Raw genomic sequence first — 6315 nt, forward strand, 5'->3', positions numbered from 1 at the left:
GTGGAGGTGGTGATGTAGCCGCTTTTAATCATTCTATCTGCTATTTGACTAGTGTGGCCTGAGCTTGAATTACTCAACAATCTTCTCTTGTTTTCACCGGTGTCATGTGACCATCCTATAGCTTCCTCTGCTCAGAATGCATCATCTGCTGTACTTACAGATTACCATCCCTCTCCAGTGTTTCCTCTGTAAGTGATCATTACATTACCACCAGCATTGGTGGTAATATAATGTTGTAATGGATTTTTTTGGTATTTGCTCCATGTTATATCTATTTGGTGCTAAAAATCTGCACTCCACTATTTGCATATATGAAGTAAATGCAGTGAAATCTGTAAGTATTTGGACAGTTTCTCAGTTTTTATGAGTTTTCCTCTGTACGATAGAACAATGCACTTTGATCCAAACAGTCAAGACATGATTGAAGTGCAAACTTTCAGCTTTATTTATTCAGTCATAATTGGTGAGAGCCTCAACTTTGACTTTATAACACCAACCTTAACTCTTCTGAAGAGGCTCAAAAATGACTTTTAAAAATGTGTTATATTTAGCTTTCCACATGTTATAAAAATGTGGAAAGTTAAAAATTTTCTTTATTTATCTAACCAAACCTCAGAGAACAATTTTAAAAAGTAGCACAGAGTTGGGGTTAAGGTCATCACCAATTATGACTTAGGCCTGATTTAGACTTCAGTGGGAAACTTTTGTAGAGCCTATGACAGAACAGTTAAATCCTTCCCAAATCAAAAACCCTGGATTAACGGAGATGTTCGCGCGGCACGGAACACCGCCTTTGCCTCCGCGAACACATCGGACTACAAACACGCACATTACCAACTCCGGAAGACGATCAAAGCAGCCAAACGTGAGTACAGGGACAGGGTGGAGCAACAGTTTGACAACCCTCGGAGTATGTGGCAGGGACTAAACACGATCACAGACTTTAGAGGGAAAACCAGCACACCGCAGACCACGGCCTCTCTGTGTGAGGATCTAAACGTATTCTACGCTAGATTCGACGCAGCGAACACCATGAGACCGGACAGTGTGCGCACCGCGGATGACGTCAGTGCGCACACTGTGTCTGAGGAGGATGTGCGGAAGTGCTTCAGGAAGGTGAACGCGCGCAAAGCTACTGGTCCGGACGGGATTCCCGGCCGCGTCCTCAAGTCATGCGCGGCTCAGCTGGCTGGAGTGTTCACGCACATCTTCAACCTTTCCCTCTCTCAGTCTGTAGTCCCAGCCTGCTTCAAAATGGCCACCATCGTCCCTGTACCCAAATCCTCCACCATCTCCTCATTGAACGACTGGCGACCTGTAGCCCTGACCCCCATCGTAAGCAAATGCTTCGAGAAGCTGGTCAGGGACTTCATCTGCTCTGCACTACCCGACTCACTGGACCCTCTACAGTTTGCATACCGCCACAACAGGTCCACTGATGATGCCATAGCCCTGACACTACACACTGCCCTGTCACACCTGGAGAAGAGAGACACGTATGTGAGAATGCTGTTTGTAGATTACAGCTCAGCATTCAATACCATCGTTCCCTCGAAGCTGGATAGGAAACTGCAGGATCTAGGACTGAGCAGCTCCCTCTGCAGCTGGATCCTTAGCTTCCTGTCTGACAGACGCCAGGTGGTCAGACTGGGCAGCATCACCTCATCCCCCATCACACTGAACACTGGTGCTCCACAGGGGTGTGTACTGAGCCCTCTCCTGTACTCACTCTACACCTACGACTGCACAGCCACTAACAGCTCCAACATCATTGTGAAGTTTGCGGACGACACTACAGTGGTGGGTCTTATCACCAACGGTGATGAGACGGCTTACAGGGAGGAGGTCAGCGCCCTGACCCACTGGTGTCAAGACAACCATCTCACCCTCAACGTCGCAAAGACAAAGGAGTTGATAGTGGACTTCCGGAGGTGCAGAGAAGTACACACCCCCATCACCATCAACGGCGCTGCTGTGGAGAGAGTGAGCAGCTTCCGGTTCCTTGGAGTACATCTGGCTGAGGATCTTACGTGGTCAGTACACACAAACAAAACAGTGAAGAAGGCGCAGCAGCGCCTCTTCTTTCTCAGGAGACTGAAAAGATTCGGCATGAGCCCCCGCATCCTCAGGACCTTCTATCACTGTGCCATTGAGAGCATCCTCACTGGATGCATCACCACCTGGTATGGCAACAGCACCGCCTACAACTGCAAAGCTCTCCAGCGAGTAGTGCGGTGCTCTGAACGGATAATTGGAGGTGAGCTTCCCTCCCTCCAAGACATCTACAGGAAGCGCTGCCTGAGGAAAGCGGGGAGGATCATCAAGGACTCCAGTCACCCCAGCCATAAACTGTTCAGACTGCTTCCATCAGGAAGGAGGTTCTGCAGCATCCGGTCCCGTACCAGCAGACTGAGAGACAGCTTCTTCCATCAGGCCATCAGACTGCTGAACACGTCATAGACACCTCAGCTTCACTACTGGAACTTCAACATTATGCACTCCACACTGTATATAAATGCCACTTGTTTTGCACATATTCAACTCTGTATATTTTATATATTTTATTATTATTATTATTATTATTTTTTATTTTATTTTATTTTTTTTTACTATTTAATTTGTAAAAATGTGTATACACACACACACACACACACACACACACACACACACACGTAGGAAAATATTTAGTATACACATCCAGAAATGCATACGCTATTATATATTGTACATATATTTATTAGTTTCAGGTTGGCCATTCTTGTATTTTGCTCGTTTGTGTTGTTGTGTTTGCACATCTCTGTTGCTTGTGGGGCTCGCACACAAGAATTTCACTCGCATGTGCTGTGCCAGTGTGCCTGCACATGTGATGTGACAATAAAAGTGATTTGATTTGATTTGATTTGACGTAACCTAGTGGTCAATGTCATTTTCCACAATTATGCTTGTGTATGGTTACATGTTAATTACCACGTGGTCATGTCCTGCGGTTACAGACAGTGTCAGCCGGAAAAAAATTCAGTGCCGGGACTTTTTTCTCTCTTTGGTCCGGCTCCTATTTTTTTTTATTTTTTGGAGGCAAACATTTGCTTAGGTTTCCATTCCTTTGTTCTTCATGTCCATTCTGGCAGTTTCCGTAATGTCCCTGTAGTTATATTGATGATTGTTATTCTGTCAATGATAAATTCAAAAACTGCAGTGAAAACGTAGCCGGAAGTGCACAGGAGGAATCAAGGGTGCTGAACAAGGCCAATCACAATATTTGAGGGATGCGTCCCGACGTGCAGTTACATTTCTTGGGAGGTGCACGTCTGGACTGAAAGCTTGAAGAGCATCTCAGCAGGCAAATTGCAGTATTTGGTAATGTCTATGAGGAGACAAGGGGCTTACATGCAAGTATAAAAAATAATTATGCAAAATTTATAATTTTGTAAACTGGACAATTACTTTTGAGTCTCTGAAAATAGGGGACTATGTATAAAAATGGCTGTAATTCCTAAAGAGTTAATGTCAGTACATGCACTGTCTTTATAGGCTTGCCCTTTAAAGTTGACAAGCTTTAATACTGGCACAATAGAAAAAACCTTCTTAAGCCTGAGATCCCCTATCTTCATCCCCTTGTCACCACCGCCCTGCTGAATCTCCCTGCTGTATTTTTAGAGCTGCCAAATAAAGATGCACGGGGCCCTCCACTGACAAACCGGAAACCAACTATCACACACACACGCATCCCCTCCCCGAATTACAAAGCTGTAGTCACAGCACCCAACCCCAGTCCTGCATCACATTTGGCGACACCATGGGGTGGTGCTATATATGTATGGACCCTAAAAAATTAAGAGAGAAGGGACCCACATATAGACAAGCAGGGTTAGAGGTGTTCACTCTGTGAGTCTCTGATCCAACAAAGAGTCTCACAGGAGACAAATGTATCTGTGAAGGAAGCAGCCAAGAGACATGGCAAGATGGAGAGAGAGAAAGAGAGCGAATGAGGGGGCCTGGGAATTGAGAGGACAGGAGAAAGGGAGGAGAGATGGGGAAAGAAAGGATATTGATTTCCACCTTAAAGAGGCAATCTCCGCTTCTCAGGAGCTCCAGGGAGTAAGCGTGTATCTGTGCCTGTATGTGTGTGTGCGTGTGCGTATGTGTATGATCTGTCCTGGGATCGCAGACTGAAGACACGGGTGCACACAAGCGTACACACACACACACACACACACACACACACACACACACACACACACACACACACACACACACACACACACACAAATACACAATTTGGAATGTTAACAATGTTTAGAAAAAATGAAACAAAGCGCAGAGCAAAAGAGAAAATAACACCTTTAAACTAGTCATTTTATGCCCTGCCTCCTTCAAAGGCATCCCACTGCTCTAATTAGTTTTATTAGCTGCAATCTTTTTCCTCTTTTGAGTTTTATGTTCTCTTTTTATTTCACACCTTCTTCTCAACAGTTTTTATTTTTTTAAACTTTCATCAAAAACATTAAGTAAAGGATTTTTCAATGACTGCTTACTGAATGCTGAAGATTCAAACTACACTAAGACTACATCAGAGTAAACAAGCTTTTTCCCCCTCAGAAATAGTTATATAATAAAATATAATAGCACATTTGTACATTCTTTGAACTACAATATATAAAATGAGTGGCAGCTTTTCATCTTTCAGACGTTGTTGGTTTTTATATTAATGACCCTTATATCTTTGGGCAGACACCAGAGACTACAGACTTTAGAGAAAGACCAACATTACACACAACTCATAACTAATATGTTATGCCGTTATTTTTGTGCCATTATTCTGAGCGCACGTAAAAAAAAATTGCAGGTGCAAGTGTTGCATTTTGGGGAGAAATTTATTTTGAGCGAAGAAAAGCTAAATTTGAGTGAACAAAATTCATTGCTGCGTGCAACAAATGTATTTCAGTGTTTGCTATTATCCATATACACACACAATAGCAGCCCCTCTCGCTCAGTTTTTGCATTTACGCTCGCTCGCAATGTGTTGCTTGCGCTCTCAACATTTCTGCCCATGCGCATTCAACTCTTTCTCTACACCGTTATATTTGTGCCACAAAACCAGCCAATCACAGACTTGGATGCAAAAAAATCTGATTGGCTGTTTTGGTCTCCAATCAGCTCGAAATGACGAAATGCAATATCCCAGAATCCATTTCATCCAAAACTCAAACGAGGCAGTGGCGGAGGAACACAGAGTGGCAGAGTTTGAAATATTACTCTTTCTGGGTGACAAAATAAACTTTTAAGATATTTTCATGCGAGAATGGTGCTGTGTGAACTTCAAATGTCTGCTCGATTTATCAAGACATCACATATTTGCAAAAGTACTCTAACGTTTTCGGAGATGCCTGTTAACCACCAGCTGACCACATAGCTGGACTGGCCATTGGGCATAGCTGGACTGGCCACTGGCCGGTATCGCTCAAAAAAAATTTCTCCTCAAAATGCAACACTTGCACCTGCAAATTATTTTTTACGTGCGCTCAGAACAGTGGCACAAAAATAACGCCATAATATTTGAGACCAGTTAGTATAGAAGATTGTAATTTATGAAACATTTACAGCCCTATTAAACTCTCAGGACATCTTGTCAACTGCAAGAAGAGAGAGTGCCTCTCTTATCTCTGGATTAGAAAAGTATCCATTTTTGAAAATATTACCACTTTTTAAATGTCACGTCTTTGGCTATTTAACTTTGGTAATTTAACCCCAGCTCATGTGCCTCAAGGTCATCTCCTTGGGCAGTGCTGCACCACTTTCAGCACAGCTATTTTTATATTGCCCTGCTGTATTTACCCTCACACAAGTGTGACACACACTGAAGCTTTTTCTGTTTGTTAAAACTGACTTCTTAGTCTTTAAGTTTACTCTGGGAAAGAGGATGAAGTGACAGGGAGTAAAATTCAAGTGGGTTGTTATGCACAGATTATGTTGATGAGCCCAAAAAAACTTCCCAGTGTGCTGTGCTGAGCAGGCACACTTGGACCTCAATGAAGATGAAGAAGGATACCCAGCTCTCACAACACAACACTTATGATCATCTCAGGGACACAGCTCCAGCTGCGAGCACAGAAGCCCATCCACCTGCTGTTCACACACACACACAACCAATCAGAAGAAAGCCAACTCAAAGGGAGGGTGGCCTGAAAGGTAAAGAAATAAACTGCTATTTTCAAACCTCAGATAAAGGCAAACATAAAAGGGATACATTTATTATTTTGAAGTGTGATTATGCAAAGCTGCTCTAATAGTCTAATAGTCCAAGAATTAAAATAG

The sequence above is a fragment of the Rhamphochromis sp. 'chilingali' genome (genome assembly GCF_963969265.1).
Source record: "Rhamphochromis sp. 'chilingali' genome assembly, chromosome: 12".
Lineage (NCBI taxonomy): Eukaryota > Metazoa > Chordata > Actinopteri > Cichliformes > Cichlidae > Rhamphochromis > Rhamphochromis sp. 'chilingali'.